An 18,477-nucleotide genomic window follows, 5' to 3' on the forward strand; every position below is an offset into this window, starting at 1 on the left:
ACCTGGAAACCCCTATTAAATAAAATAAAAAGCAATAAACATAATAATAACTAAATATATAATAATAATAATGATAATAATAATAAAAATAATAAAAATAATAATAATAATAAATAAATAAATAAATATAAATTAATTAATTAATAAATAAATAATAATAATAATAATAATAATAAACAACAAATAATAGATTTATTTTATTTGAAATTTAAATAATAAGTTATATATATATAAATAATCAATAATATAATAAAATTATAACCAAATAATTAAACAATAATAATATTTAATAAATATAATAAATACCTATCTCAATAAATAGGTATTTATTAAATTAAATTTTTTATAATAAATAAATAATAATAAGTTAATAAATTAAATAATAATAATAATAATAATAATAATAATAATAATAATAATAATAACAACAACAACAACAACAACAACAAGAACAACAATAACAATAACAACAACAAATAAATAATGGATTTATTTTATTTGAAATTTAAATAATAAACTATATATATATAAATAAACAATAATATAATAAAATTATAACTAAATAAATAAATAATAATAATAATATATAATAAATACCTATCTAAACAAATAGGTTCTTATTAAAAATAATAAGTTATATATATATAAACAATAATATAATAAAATTATAAACAAATAAATAAACAATAATAACATTCAGTAAATATCTATTTAAATAAATAGGTATTTATTAATTTATTTTATTATAATAAATAAATAATATTAAGTTAATAAATTAATAAATAATAATAATAAAAATAATATTAAATAAATAATAGATTTATTTTATTTGAAATTTAAAAATTAACTATATATATATAAATAAACAATAGAATTATAACTAGATACATAAATAATAATAATATATAATAAATATAATAAATACCTATCTAAACCAATAAGTACTTATTAAAAATAACAATAAATAAATAATAGATTTTCTTCATTTGAAATATAAATAATAAATTATATATATATATATATATATATATATATATATATATATATATATATATATATATATATATAAAACAATAATATAATAAAATTATAACCAAATAAATAAACAATAATAATATATAATAAATATAATAAATTCCTATCTAAATATATAGGTATTTATTAAATTATTTTTATTTATTTATAATAAATAAATAAAAATAAATCAATAAATAATATTGATAATAATAATAATAATAAAATAATAATAAATAGATAATAAATTTATTTTATTTGAAATTCAAATAATAAATTATATATATATATAAATAAACAATTATATTTCAAAATTATAACTAAATAAATAAATAACAATAAATATAATAAATACCTATCTAAATAAATAAATTAAATAAGTATTAATTAATTTACCATTTATAAGCCGACTACTAATGAAGACAACAGCAATGCTTTTCAAATAACTATTAATAAGCTCCGTAATTTTCATGCTTTCTCTTCTCAAAAACAAATCTCATTGCCCTAATGATGGACTCACTAAGCTAGTCCGAAACGTTGGTTTCAAAACTGTTCACAAATTTTTCCTCAAAATAAAAAAACTAGAGAATTTATTCTATGTTGAGCATGAACTAAAACACTTGTTCTCAATTCAGCCTACATTTTTCAGGTATACAGAAACAGATGAAACGCTCAGAAAGCTTCAGAAACACAGATTGCCAGAGCCAAAATGGTGCAAAGAAATGCTTGAAATTTTGTAATTTATTCTAGGTAAAAGGTAAATTTTGATTTTTACTACAGTGAATGAAGATAAAGAGGATGAAAAGAGATCAACAGATAAAGAGTATCAGATGCAGGTAAAGTGTATCAGTAGGAAGGTCAAAACAGAGCAGCCAGCACATAATTACACCAAGGACAACAAGAGGCCAAATCATAGGGCCTAACTCTAGCACATTCTCAGAAATAGGGACAACAAAACATTCAGTTGCCTTATCTGTCATCTACGAGGTCTTCTAGCCCTATTTTCTTGAAGGATATGATTAGTCAACCCAATTTATATCTCACTTTGTTATGAGATATATCATTGTAAAAAAGTTTGTATAAATACCCCCTCAATTGGAGTATTGAGTGTGGATTCTTAGACATTGCTGTAATATTGATTATTTTGGAATAAAGTGCTAATTGGACCAAATTTTGTATGGCTTGCTGGATAAAGAATTGAAGCAAAGGACTTTTCACAGATTTCTTGAAGCAAACACTAGATCAATAAGTCCTCTATACCTTATGTTTTAAAGTTTTCCTTGTTTATTATATCATCCATGTTTCACATCTGAATGATAAACGAAAAATATTAATTCATAATATGCTTGATTGCACTCTATTTTCAATCGTTATTATTCTCCATGTTTTCTTCTGAATTAGTATAAACAGTGAAATCTTAATTGCTCCTGTTTTCTAGTTCATTCATTTTGATTATTTATTAAAGAATTCTTAACTACTCTTTAGTAATAATCATTCAAGTTCATTCTTTAAATGTGTTGAAGGATTCTTAACTGCCTTTCACCCATTTTAAACCCATTCCATTTATCTCAAATTGCCATTTGTTCCCTGTTTGACCATCTTGCCTTATGAAACCATCTTTTGTTAAGAAACCAAGTCCAGTTAAGCCATATTCTTTGACTCCATTAGCCCAATCGCCTGAATTACTCAGTTTTACCCCTCTGCTATTGAATCTCACCACCCAAACTCAAACAAAACTCCTAAACTTCACAACTAGCCTAATATCTTTCAAAACCAAGCTAAATCATAAAGAGAGAGCCCTCTCTGGGTACAGATTGGTTAGATTCTGTACCTAAAAGTTGGTTTGTCTTTACCTCGGACTCCTTTCCTCTTCCCAACAACTTTTAGGAAAATCTGAGTGATAACACCATGAATATTGCTGTGAAAACCAACATTAGCCACATAATGTTTATGATTACGTCAATGTAGGAATTATTTCATTATGATTCATTAAGAAATAGAGATTCTAATTGTGGATGATAATTACCTTTTTTAAGAGTTGAACTTGAATATGAGCATGCTACTATTGCTATAAAATAGTTACAAAAAGGTGAAATGAGATGGTAAAAGTATAGTCGAAAAGAAACAATTTCAGACTTCAAAGTTCCCCCACACCAAAGGTTTTGCATGTCCTCATGCACCATAAATTCAAAACTAGTTCTTCCTTTCTCCTGTAGTGTATGATTTATGAATCCTGTTCAAGCACATCTAAACTAGTGCTTTCCTTCTTCTTCTTATTGCTAAAAGTTGTCCTTGGTTTCTTCATCAGAATTCTTCTTTGTAATCCTCTAATTCTGTTTTTAAGAAACTTGTTTTGAACCTTAAGTTTCTTATTCTTCTTATACCAATGACAGAGGTGTAGAAGTATATTATCATTTTGGATTCTAAGTATCTCATTCTGAACTTTTGATGCTTCCCTTTCCTGTATTAAGTGTTTGTTAAGAACCTCCAACTCATATATGCCTTTTTTTAGACTTTCTTTGATTCTATGTTCCTTCTCTGGAGTTTTTGTTGCTGAAGTTTCACCCATTTCATATTGAGAAAAAAGAATCCTTTTGTTGTTCCCTTAATTCTAGGGATGCTATATAATCATAAATCTCTTGCTAGACAGGGTCATTTTAGGATTTTGTCGTGTTGGATTGATTATGTGAGGTGGTGTTTTATACACTTCTTCTTCATGATTTCTAGTGATTGTGTACTTGAAAGTTTTGAAATTATCAAGTAAATTTCCTATTTCAACTCTACTTATTAATTCAGTTGAAGATTCGTTAATTCTAGACATCACAGGATCTCTCATATTTTCACTCGTTTTAGCCTTACCCCTTGAAATATGTTTACACAAATCACATATTTCTCCAAATGAAAGTTGCAAAACATTTTCCTTGCCCATTAAATTAACAAGATCAATCCACTCCTCTCTAATTGATTTTAACAAAAGATATTTTAGTGTTTCATCATCCAAGTTATCCATCTTAGCCCTTTTAATGTTGTAAGAAAATATTTAAACTAGATCTTTAAGGCTTTCATCCACTTTTTGCATCATCTTAAAGACTTCATCTTTAAGGTTATTGGGCATACAATAAAGCTTATTTTTTTGTAAGAACACCTTTTTCATTTCTTCCGATGTTCTAATTGTATATGTTCCTAATCCCATAAACCATTTAAGGACTCCATGTTTAAGAGTTGCTAGGAATAATTTCAATTTTTAAGGATCAAGTAAATAGTCGTAAGTTCTACATAAAACCTCAAACTGAAAAATAAATGTTTCAGGGTCTTCATTTCTCAAACCATGGAAATTAGGAAGGATGGAGGGTGAGATGTTCTTCAATGTGGTTGTGGTATCTTCATCAAAGATGGGAAATCCATAAGGATCTAGTTCTCCCCTACCACCTCTACCACCTCGACCTCGACCTCGACCTCCTCCTCTATTTCCTCCTTTGCCTCTTCCACCTCCAATCCTAAGTTCAACACCATATACTTTATGCACTTATCCTACTCCTTCCCCTTCCATTGTAGATTCTTCAGAGCTAATATAAGGTTCTATACTAGGATTTTCTAGCTCTTCTTCTAGTTCCTCCACTAATGGTATGCTATAATAAGTTTCTTATTCTTCTTCTTTATTAGTGTTATAGGCCATTTTTTCACATCCTATCCCCCCTTGTCACCATCTTGCACAAAGCCCAACACATGTTCCCTTCATCCCCCATAATTTCAGCCCTAAACTGCATCACCTAATCGAGTTTTAGGACCAATACTCCCTATATGCCTACTGGGGTGTGATCACCTACAAGTTGCTCCACTATGGCCTATGCTGGTTACCAATAGGTTTCTCCTCTTTACACCTATGTTGGTTCTAGAAATCTAGGAGAATGATCAGGATTTCAAAAGCTTCCCCTTTTAGGAGTTTCAAAAAGTTTTTTCAACTACTTACCTTTGATAAAACATTCAGATAATATCCTTCCCTACTTTGGATTTTCCACCTCTTATCCTTTGGTCCTATCCCTCCATCAAAGGTAGATCTCAAACCCTAGATTGGTAATTGGATAAGAACTACCAACTTATCATACTTCTCTATATATTCCTAATCTTCTATGTGGTTGGGGGTTTGCTTTTGGAGAGTGATTTTGCCATTATGCTGCTGGAGTGAGTGGTTATTATCTCATGAATTTAGGGTGATTGGTGGTGCATATTGTGAGAAGGAAAGGACAAGTCAACAACTTGGAGGAGCTCTTCTACAAGATCAACTGCTACTTATGGTTGTAATCTACTTCCATTTATATTAATGCAAAGAATTCATTGTTTTCTTGTATGTGATGGTGTTATTTCATATATTCAAATACCATGTTGATCTATTGAATGAATTATTTTGATGATACTACATAGATCTCATAGTTCCTTGCCTTGTGTTATTTGACTGTGTAGGTTCTAACTTTTTGGAGTTGGAATTGGAGCTTCCAAGCTAAAGAAGGAGCGAAGTGTGTGAAGGATTTTAAGTAGGCCTCACTCCATCATCTATTTACTTTAAGGAAAAGCATTGTGTTCCTTGTCTCTCTGTTGTTCTAGGTTAGCCACCGACCTAGGGGATACTTTTGTTCATAATCGTAAATCTTGTATAACAAATTGTTAACCATACTAGTGAACAAAGTGTTCCCTTGGGCATTTCCTTATCCATAATGTTTTATTACCTCCTTTATAGACCTTTGTTATATCATCCAACTAAGAACGAACCTGGGAAGTGATTTCATTAAGCCTTTTTTGCAATTTTTGTGCTGAAATACTATTTCCTAGGCCCAATGCTCCCCCAGTGCCTTTAACATAGCATTGCACCTCACCCAAACCTATTATGTACCAAAGTTACAATGCACTGTTGTCTCTTCTACACCAGCTTTGGTCTCTTCTTTTGCACATATTTTTCCTTGTTTCTTGAGCCTCTCTTTGGTTAGACTACTTCTAGCTGAAGTTCCCTGAGTCTTGAGTGCCTTGTGGTCTCTCTAAAGCTTCCATTTGGTTTTCATTTGTGTTGTTTAGCATTGGTAAGAATTAGTTTGATTTCTCTTTGTTCTTATCATTTGGTTGATTGTAAACTTATTTCATTTGACTGCTAATTACTTAGATGAATTGTTGTTTTAGTCCTTATTCTAAAAAGTGCAATTGAATGAGTAATTGAACATTTTACATCTTAGTTTATTCATTTCGAAAATTAAGTGTGGTGAAAAGAAAAAAAATTCATTGTAATTTAGGGTTTTGCATGTGCATTAGCATAGGAATAGTTGCATCGAAATGGAAATTGCATCTTGCATCCTATTTCCTGCATATTGTGTGCAACATTTTGATTTTTTCTTCCCTTCCTTAGCTATATTTTCATTGAACGAGAAAATATTTCTATTTTCTCATGTTATATTTTCATTTTAGGATATTCAGGTGAAATTCGTGGTGAGCCCCAAAACTGAAACATAATAAAAGATAAACAATAAAATTTATTGAATCAACCTAAGGACCATTTGTAAAATTAATGCAAACATTTATAGTTCTAGTCTAGAGTGTAGGTTTTAACCCCGTATAGAAATTACCTGCATACAAATTCTAAAACAAATAAAAATGTGAGAGCATAACACAGAAAACACATATACACAGAGATTTTCCCCTCGATCCCAAAATCGGGACTACCAACTTGATTTTTCATTATGTTACTTTCAATGTTATAATACATATTTATACATGCTGAAGCATCCAATACCATGGACTGAAAACCATCGCGTCCAATACCATGGACCGAAAAACCATCGCATCCAAAAAACATGTGCGAAAATTATGCACAAAACCATAGGTGGGTCCACCCAACCTAACATAGGGTCCAAAACCAAAATTTTCCGGGGCGCTACCTGGACCCCATAAAGTGGGGTTACGAGTACCGCTCAAACCCCCTGTTAACTACGTGGAAAGAATATAGCACAACCCAACATTCTCCCACTTGTTGTTTTCTTTCCACAGGGGGCCACAGGAGAGTTTAGTCATTTTTCCAGCCCTGAAACACCCATTGTTTGTCTACACCAGGAGAACTTCTCAGAGCTCATAGATTTTGTCAATGCATCTACAATATTCTTCAAAGTGTCCACCTTTACCAGCAACACCTTTTTGTCTTCTATCATATCCCTCACAAAGTGATACTGAACATCAATGTGCTTTGTCTTTGATTGATATGTAGGGTTCTTTGCCAAGAAAATTGCACTTTGGCTGTCATAGTCTATCCTTATAGCTTCCTGTACTAACCCCATACTTGAACACAATCTCTGCAACAAACTGCTTCTTTTCTTGCATGAGTGGCTACCACGTATTCTACCTCTGTAGTTGATAGTGCCACTACAGATTGTTTCTTACTCATCCAACTGACTGCACCTCCAAATAGGTTAAACACATACCCACTTGTAGATCTTCCTTGATCCAGATCTCTAGCCCAGTCTGCATCAACAAAGCCATGAATATCCAACACTCTTTCCAATCATGGTCTTCCTTGGTAGCACAAATCATAGTCACTAGTGCCACGCAAATACCTGAAAACCTGCTTCACTGTTGTCCAATGCTCCTTCCCTAGTTTTGTCAAAAACTTGCTCAATACTCCCACTACATGTGCAATGTCTGGTCTAGTACAGACCATTGCATACATCAGGCTATCGACTGCACTTGCATATGGAACACGGGACATATCCTCTTCCTCTTCTTGTGTCTTGGGACATTGTTCAGCAGATAAATTTACACTTACAGGAATAGGAATCTTCACCGGTTTACTATCTTGCATATTAAACCTCTGCAGTATTGTCTCGACATACTTCCTCTGGTTTAACCACAACTTTCTCTTTTCCCGATCCCTTGTAATTTCCATGCCCAAAATATAGTTTGCAGCACCAAGATCTTTCATGTCGAATTTGGAGGACAATTGGGTCTTCAAATCTTGCATAATTTCTTTGTCATTTCCAACGAGCAACATATCATCCACATACAATACCAATTAAATAACATGGTCACCAATTAATTTAAAATACACACAATGATCTGCTTTGCTTCTGGTGAAGCCAAGTCCTCGTATAAATGTATCAAATTTCTGATACCACATCCTTGGTGACTGTTTTAACCCATACAAAGACTTCTTTAACTTGCATACCAGTTCTTTCTTACCCTTCACCGCAAAGCCTTCAGCTTGCTTCATGTAGATCTCTTCTTCCAGATCCCTGTGAAGAAATGCTATCTTCACATCCATCTATTCTACCTCAAAATCAAAAGCAGCAACAACAGATAAAAGTAATCTAATAGAAGTTACCTTGGCAACAGGAGAAAAAATATCACCAAAATCAATTCCTGACACTTGGGAATAACCTTTTGCTACCAACCGAGCTTTGTATTTCTCCACCTTCATTCTGCACTTGTCTTCTTCTTGAACACCCATTTGCTGCCAATGGTTTTCCTTCCAGCTAGCAACTCCACTAGATCTCAAGCCTCATTTTTGTGCAAAGATTCCATTTCATCAACCATGGCCTCTTTCCAGAGTTTTCCATCCTCTGAATCCATTGCTTCCTTCATAGTTCTGGGATCATCATCAGTAATAGATAAAGCAAAATTTGAATAGAAAGCAGATGGACTATACCTTTCTGGCTGTCTTCTTTCTTAAACTGATCTTCTCATAGCCGGAGTTTGTGGCTCTTCATCTTCTGATTCCTCCTCTGTTGTAGAGTCTAATTCTTCCTCCTTTAGCTCAAACTCTATCTTCTCAGGTTCCTTTGGTTGGACTTCATGTTTAATAAAATATTTCACCTCTTTGAACACCACATCTCGGTTGTACACAACCTTCCTTGTTACTGGGTTCCAAAGCTTATAACCCTTTAAACCATCTTTATACCCAATAAAGATGCATTTTTCAGATTTGCTATCCAACTTGGTTCGTTTCTCCTTTGGAACATGTACATATGCATCACATCCAAATACCGTCAGATGTGAAAGAGAGGGTTTCTTACCAGTCCATACCTCTTAAGGAGTCTTATCCTCCAATGCTGATGAAGGTGACTTGTTGACCAGGTAACATACAGTATCCACCGCTTCTGCCCAAAATTCCTATCCTAACCTGGCACCACTAAGCATGCTTCTTGCCCTTTCCATCAATGTCTTGTTCATTCTTAATGCAACTCCATTTTGCTGAGGTGTATATGGAGTAGTCTTTTTCCGTGCTATACCACACTTCTTACATTATTCTTCAAATTCCTTATTGCAAAAATCTCCACCATTATCTGTCCTCAGCACCTTTATCTTCTTCTCTGTCTGGTTTTCCACCAGAGCCTTAAATTCTTTAAACTTGTCAAATACTTCAGATTTCTTCTTAACGAAATATATCCATGTATTCCTTGAGAAGTCATCTATAAATGATACATAGTACACAGACTTATCCAGTGATGGAACCTTCACAGGTCCAAACACATCACTGTGCACAAGCTCTAATATCTATTTCGCCCTCTTACCACCAGAGGGGAAACTCATCTAATTCTACTTCCCATATACACAATTTTCACAGAAATCAAAATCCAGAGAGCTATTACTCATACCTTCTACCATACCTTTACCATGAAGTATTCGAATGCCCTTCTCTCCAATATGTCCAAGCCTTTGATGCCACAGCATGGTCTTCTCTCCAGAGACCACTGGATTTTCTTCTCCACTTTCAAGAACCACAGAACTGTTGCACCCATAAATAACAATGCTACCTTGCAGTTTGTACAGAGTTCCAATTCGAACTCCCCGCATCAATACTAGTGCTCCCTGAACCATTTTTCAGGTATTCTTCGCGAACACTGTTTTTACACCTACATCATCTAGCTTGCTTACAGAAATCAAATTTCTGGCCAATGGAGGAATATGCAAAACACCCAAAAGTGTTCTAACCCTTCCACCTTGCAACTTCAACTTTACTTTTCCGCGACCAATGATTCTAGCCTTCCTGTCATCCCCCAAGAAGACATCACCACCATCATATTTCTCATACTTGTAGAACCACTCTCTATGGGGAGTGAAGTGAAAGGATGCACCTGAGTCAATCAACCATGCCTCATGATCTACATGTGTGCTTAAAGAAGCCAAGTACACATCCCCACCTTCATCTGAGGTGGTTTTCACCTCTGCAGAAGGAGCATCATCAGATTCCTTTCCTTTATTAGGAGCTTTAGATTTACAATCCCTTTTGTAGTGCCCTTCCTTTCCGCATTTCCAGCACACCACCTTTACAGGTTTTCCTGGAGATTTAGATCTCCCACTCGATGACTTATTTTTGTTTCTGTTCTGGGACCGTCCTCGTACAGACAAGGCATCACCATTCTGGCTCTCCATATTTTTCCGTCTCATCTCCTCCATCAGCAAGGATGAGACTATTTTATCAAAATGCAAGGCAGTTGCATTGCTACCTATTGCAATAACCAATCTATCCCACGAATTTGGTAGAGAACACAACAAACTGATGCACTTAGTTTCATCTGAAATTTTAATATCAACAGATGCTAACTGACTTACCATAGTATTAAATGCATTCAGATGCTCTGCCACCGAGTCTCCATCTTTCATCCTCAGGTTATATAGCTTTTTCCGTAGGAACAATTTATTCACCAGAGACTTAGATTGGTACGAAGTCCCTAACTTGTCCCACAAAGCCTTTGCCATAGCTTCCTCTGATACATTCAACAATACTGAATCTGAGACACACAATCGTATTGTGCTCTTTGCCTTCCTATCCAGCTTCTTCCATTCTTCATCGGTCACTCCTGTTGGTTTAGTACCTAGATATACCACAATCCACTGATCTTTATCCACCAATAGATCCTCCATCTTGAGTTTCCACAACTCAAAACTCTGACCATTAAATTTCTTGATCTCTATCTTTCCACTGCTCGCCATCTTCTTTCACCACTAGAATTGATCTTGCAGATCTCCCACTGAACAGGGTCTACCACAGGCCTGAGCGAAATCCCTCAGCAACAAAGGCGTCCCCTTGAATCCAAAACTACTCTGATACCAAATGTAGGTTTAACCCCATACAGAAATTACCTGCATACGAATTCTAAAACACATAAAAATGCGAGAGCATAACACATAAAACACATATACACAGAGATTTTCCCCTGTATGCCAAAATCGGGACTACCAACTTGATTTTTCATTATGTTCCTTTCAATGTTATAATACATATTTATACATGCTGAAGCATCCAATACCATGGACTGAAAACCATCGCGTCCAATATCATGGACCGAAAAACCATCGTGTCCAAAAAAAATGTGCGAAAATCATGCACAAAACCATAGGTGGGTCTGCCCAACCTAACATAGGGTCAAAAACCAAAATTTTTTGGGGCGCTGCCTTGGACCCCATAAAGTGGGGTTACAGGTATCCCTCAAACCCCTTGTTAACTACATGGAAAGAATATAACACAACCCAACATAGAGACGTGTTCCAACATCGTTGAATGTAGGAGTTGTCATTGTTTTCTAGCATTACATCCTAGGAGTGAAATCCCATTCCACGTATGTGAGTGTATAGGATTGTACTCCACACACCTTCAAGTATATTGGTGGCGCTCCATGCACGTAAAGTATATGGGAATGCTCTTATCGAATAATTATGCTTTAGAAAACACTACTATGGACTCCACTCCCATGTACCATCACGTATATTTTGGGAGTCCCCAATTGGTTTCTATTCCATCCATAGGTAATTGAGTAAACTACTTTGTGTACCATGATACACCGAATGCAACATTCAGGGAGATTGGTTGTCGTATGTTAAATCCTTGGTTTTCCAAGGTGTATATTATAGTTCACGGTTACTTGGTAATCCTTTATAATCTCTTTTTGATTTATTTCTTTTTTTTAATAAAATTTATCATCCAACGTGGAAGAAAAAAATCACCCTCCTAGTCATTCACGTAGAATACAAAATAATCCTCCTTTTGCTCTAGAGGCTACTCCTAACCATCATCCAATGTGTAAGAAGGAACACGCTACTGAATTAAGAACATCAAGAATTACTTCTAGCCCTCCTCCCGATATTGATTAGCTAGAATCATCTGTCCCTTTGTGTTCTAGACCATAGATTATATCTAATCATGTTGGTGATGCTGACACAATTGAAATAGAAGTCCATGAAACTTTGTTACCTGAGGTCATTTAATTTGACTTCCCCGAGTCATAAAATTTGTTTCCTAAGGTTATTGGACCTGAGGAGCCTCAACCATATTCACCTGATTCTTTGGGAGCTTCCTCTTCTCTTCCTTTGTCTCAGACATAACAAATATTTCTTCGGCGTGATGGTGAACCTCTTCCATAGAGACTTGAGATAATTGATGATATCCCTGAAGAAGAGACTCGTACTTCTACTCTGATTCATTGGGAATTACTTTATTTTTATCAAACCAATTCTCTTCTGTCTCTACAACCTCTGACACAATCTCCTTTACCTGATTCTTTGGGCCTACCCATGGATATCTCACAACAATCTTCACTAGGATTGTTAACCATGAATGGAACTAATTCAAACTCCTAACCCATGTCCACCACTATGGTTGAGACATCAAGTGTCACTTACTCATCTATTTTTATGACATCACCAAAAATTCATTTGTATGGTGGCCCGTCCATCTCACCTGGATATCAGTCATCATACGACACCTTTTCTAATGTGGCTTCCATTCTTTGGACCTCTCTCATGTCATCCAATTCGGGAATAATGTCTGGTACTTCTCTTATGGATTCCACATAGTATTCTCCTCTCCCACCACCTACAGAGCAGCAAGCTGGCCCTTATGTTATTGGGAAAAGACACCCTCAACAACCTAACCCTCCTTATGTTGGGTACCCTCCATCTGGATCACAGTTGCCTTAATCATTCCCTCCTCCTATGGCAGGGGGAACCTATTGTTGGTATACTTCAATATGGTAAACCACCTAGCTATAATCCTCATTATCCTAGGATAGATGCCAGTGTTTAGCAACCTAATTTACCCATTCAATCTAGTTCTTTTTTGGATCAATTGCTAAATCCTCGAAACTATAACCTCTTCATCACAAATTCTATCCAGCAACACCTCAACAATCTCAAAAACACGTGAGGCAAAATTTATAGTCTATTGCAAAGGTTTTTGGTTCTCCCTAGATCTTCATTAGTCAATCTATCCAAGGTCCCTCACCTTCTCAATTGCTTGCACAAGGTACTACTCAAGTTTTGGTATGTCAATTTCGTCAAAATTTGACACACTTTCAATCGAGTCCATACCACAAGGCAATGAAAACCCCTATTGGGCAACAATATGGATCACATCAAGTGCCTTTTCAAGGCTAGGAAATCTGATCCCAACCATTCTAGCATCTTTATCACCATCCCGAGGATGGGAAACGAACTCACATGTATGCTGGTTATCAGAACCTTCCATATTCTAGTAACCAGGTTCCTTATTATCAGAGCCATCCTTACCCAGCAATACAAGTGCAAGTTTCCTAGGCTATCCCTTCATATCTAGGTCATCCACCCCAAGACTTTAATCGATAGTTTCCTTTTGTGGCTACTCTTGAATTACCGATTTTAACTTTTCTTACTAACAACCCCATTGCTCATCTGCCATGGTGGTTGATTATTCCCACTATGTTGCCTTCTAATATCTCAAAATTCAATGGGAATTGTTGGATAAGACCCGTCGACAGCTGTTATGACATATCATCTTTGGTGTTCATCCAACTCCCTTAATGATGATTCCATTCAACTTCCTATTTTCCAACAAGTACTTAGAAGTACCGTAACTAAATGATATATTGAGTCACCTAGAGCACTATTTCATGACTTCAAAACTTTAGCCACCACCTTCCTCATACATTTCCAGCTACCCATCAGATACAAAACTTGAACGGAACTATTGAATAACTTCAAACAGTCAGACTCTAATCACATTTTGGATCACATTCATGAGTGGAGGCCCCATCACCGATTGGTCAAGACTTATATTTCTGATTATTTGCTAACAAAATGGTCTGTAAAATCTCTGTTAGCCCCCATAAAAAAATATGTGGCCGATGGTGGAGTTGTGACCAAAGAACAAGTTATTGCACATGCTAAATATTTATGTTTGGTTTATACCCAATCGGGCATGCTCTATGATAAGATACAAAATGCTATGCAACCTTTGAATAATGTTCCTCCTCCACCTAGTAAATAATCTCATGTTGTTGATGCCATTATTGGTTCTTCTAGTTCACAATCAATGAGTGAACCATCTAGTATTTCTCTTACCACCCCTGTGCAAAAACCCTCAATACCATCCTGGAATAGCTTCTTCTTTTGAGATAAATGTCATTTCATATGATAAAGGCAAGTCTCAACAACAACATGGAAGCAAAAGTAAAGGTAAAGGTAAGAAAAAGAAGGATTCCTCACTGTAAGATAAAGAAACAAATTTTTCTTCCGATTAGAAATGAAAACCTTGATACCCACACTTGATTTGTAACAAGGATGACTTTACATGTTATTATCCACACCGTGCTAGAGTGAATCAGTTTCTTAAATCATCCGCTTCTCCTAATGTGTTGACGAGTTCGTTTTCCAATCAGGAGACTTATATGGTTTCACAAGATGCTTCTTCCTCTAACATGATTTTTATTCTTTCCTCCTCAAAGTTGAAATCTAATGTCTTGGTGGCCACTCGAAATAAGGACTATGCTAATGTGAATCCATTGAATGGTGAGGCTACTGATCAACCTGTCAGTTTGGAACCACCTTCATATGATCTTGTTCCACCTCTAGTTCTTGTGAAATTGACTATCAAGCCTTTGAAGGGTGTTATCCATAAGTCTTATTTCAACCCTCATTTGAGATCCACCCAAAATTATAATGTAGTTGAAGACTTGGCTCAGTCTCCATTAGCTATGTCAACTCTTGAGGTGTTGCAAAACTACCCCATATAAAATAAGGCCTTATTTTTAGCTATCGGATGTGTGAATCTGTCATATTCCATCCTAGTGGTTTTCTCTCATGAAAACTATACCCCTCTACTTCTAGCTCAGTTAGATTTTATGATTCAAGTCATTGTCCATGCTAAGAACATTCATCGCTCTATTATGGATGAGGGATCCTCGACCTGCATCATGTCTTTGTCTTGCTGGAAGGTGATTGGTTCATCCCAAATTAGTCCATCGACCATCACATTAAAATCCTTTGATGGAAGGACATATAAGCCTTATGGGATTCTGAATTCCCTCCAAGTGGAACTCGGGGGAAAAATCATGTCTGTTGAAGTAGAAGTTATTGACGGACCTCTTGATTATAATATTCTACTGGGACATACATGGGTTTATGCTATGGATACCATTGTTTCAACTTAATTTAGAATGATCACCTTTCCTCCTAAAGGTGGGATCATGGCCATAATTCAACTCAACTTTTTTGCCTCTGATTCCAATGTTATGAGTAGTGTCCCTCCTAAATGATTCATCGGTAATGGGAACATTTTTTCTCCGTCCTCCTCTCCTTCCTAGATACTCCCCTTTGGTTGCTTATATCAACATGATATGATCTTCTACAATCCTAGCTGATCCATGGATTGTACCTGGTGAAATTGACATCCAAAGTTTTGGAGACCGAATGCTGTTCAACCCCGTTGAGTAAGATTACGAAGCCATCTATTCCACATGTGAAACCCATACTTTTTCTTCAATCAATTAGGTAGATCGACCATTGGATTATGTCATGCCCTATGATCCTTTTTGGTGCATATTCTCTACCAAAGAAAGCATCATGGAGATCATGATGTCAGATGCCATGCCATGGGATGAATACCATCATTGTTCCTCATTCCCATATACCATTGAAGATAATCCCAGTGATGTGTAACTACCTAATTTTATCGAACCCTTTATGAATTCCATCTCCATTAATGATATTGAGTTTGAAAAGAACCTTAAAAAATATTGAAGAAATAATTCCTCTAGATATTTTGATTAGACTTGGAATAAGCAAAAATATATACATTGGAGCATATCGTTATTTATATGAAATTGATATTTATCAAACCCTTTTTCATGAGTTTAGAGATGTCTTTGCCTGGACATATGAATAAATGCCAAGTATCGACCCAAACATAGTGGTACACAAAAGTAATAAGTATCCTCATGCCAAACCCGTACAACAATGCCTCCGTTTGGTCCATCCGAAGAAGGCTACCAAGATTAAAACTAAATTTGATAAGATTCTTCAGCCTAGTTTCATATAACCTATTACTTTAATTGATTTGGTATCGAACGTTGTCCATCTCATCAAGAAATAGGGCATGATCTAAGTATGGGTCGATTATCGAGATGTAAATCATACTTTTCTGAAAGACAACCACCCGACCCCATTTATTGACTAGATTGTTGATGACTACGCTAGTTGTGAGATTTATTCATTCATGGATGGATTCTCGAGCTATAATCAAATCAACATTCTCCCAGTGGAGAAACCTAAAATTGCATTTATTTGTCCCTGGGATACTTTTTTTGATAGAAATATCCCTTTCAATTTAAAGAATGTAGGGGCCACATTTCAACATGCGATCGATTATGCTTTCCACGACATCAAGCATATTGTGTATCCCTATTTGTATTATCTTAGTGCTCACTCCAAGTGTAGGGCTGATCATCCCATGCATTTATGGGCCATTTTTCTTCATTGTACACATTATAACATTCAACTTAACCCACACACATGTCTGTTTTGTGTCAGCTCTGGTCAACTCCTTGGTTTTTTTAATTTCAAAATAAGGAATTTGTATTGACCCTTTGAAATTCCACAAAATCATTGACTTTCCTACACCTTCTACCCTCCTTCAGTTACAAAGACTCCAAGTTAAATCTAACTTCTTGAGGAGGTTCATCCCCAACTATGTAGAACTAACTAAAGGATTTACTCACTTACTTGAAAAAGGGATCCTCTTCCATTGGGATGATGTTGCACAAAAATAATTTGATGCCTTGAAATATCCCCCTCACTATCAACACGATTGTTTCATGTATCTTTCTGCTACCATCTGTACTATAGATATGGTGTTGGTCCAAGAAGAAGATACGGGGACTAAGCATCCCATTTATTATCTGAGTCGGAACCTCAACGATACTGAGATATGGTATACTTATGTAGAAAATTTGGATTTGGCGGCCATTTAAGCCGTCCAGATATTTTTCCATTACATCTTTCTTCAGGAAACTACCATAATTTTAGATTGCAACCCTATGACATACATATTTCCACGTCAATTGCCGAGGGGGAAATAATATAAGTGAATCGTTACTCTCCGATAGTTCAAATTTGCATTCATCAAATCCAAGTCAAATAAATCCTTAGTTTTCACTGAGCTAATGTGAGATCTCCCTTCCGTCCTTGATGAGTCATTTTTTCTGATTTCATCATCTAACCCATGATATGGAGATTTTCTTATCTATCTCCAAACCCAAACTTTTGACCAAGTACATCTTGCTCCGAGCAGTGATGTATCCAGTACCAATCCTGAAATTATGTGATTATCGGCGACACCCTTTACCGTTATGGTATCAATATGATTTTATGGAGGCGCCTCAATCTTGAGGAGGCCAAGAAAGTCCTAAATGAATGCCACTCAGGGGCATATGACATAAATTTATCTGGTTATCCTACCAGGAATTCTTTTTAATGTGCTGGTTACTTTTGGCCCACCATTTTCTGTGACTATATCATCGTTTTCCAGAAGTGTCATGCATGTGAGATCTATGATCGTAAAATTTGTGCTCCACCTACTTCATCGTAACATGTTGTCACTTTTTTTCCATTTGCGAAATGGGGTATCAAATTTATGACATGTAACCCACACTCAACCAGGGGGCATGGTTATATCATTGTTGCTATTGACTACTTTACTAAGTGGGCCAAATAGATGCATACTTTTTCTTCAATCATGTTATTACTAAGTTTGGTGTTCTGCAAGAAATAGTTATGGATTAGAGGAAGAATTTTTGGAATCATATGATTAACGAATTAATTACCAAATTAGGACTTTCACATGAAAATTCCACTCCCTATTATCGTCAGGCTAATGGACAAGTTGAGGCTATCAATAAATTTCTTAAGGCTATGCTTCAACGTATGATAGGGGTCGATAAATAAAACTAGCACTCGCCTCTTTATGTCACCTTATGGGCATACCAAACCTCTGTTAGGATTGCTACCAGATTCACACCGTTCTAGTTGGTTTATGGTTTGGAATTGATCCTTCCCATCGAATGTGAAATTCGATCACTAAAACTAGACATCGGACTTCTTCCCACTACTTCCGTAGATAGGGAAAATTTTAAGAACCCCTACTAAATTTATATGTATAATAAATGGGCGAATCTCCATGGT

The sequence above is a fragment of the Pinus tabuliformis genome, chromosome 2_2 (genome assembly GCF_031772625.1).
Source record: "Pinus tabuliformis cultivar Carrire ecotype Pingquan chromosome 2_2, CPIR1, whole genome shotgun sequence".
Lineage (NCBI taxonomy): Eukaryota > Viridiplantae > Streptophyta > Pinopsida > Pinales > Pinaceae > Pinus > Pinus tabuliformis.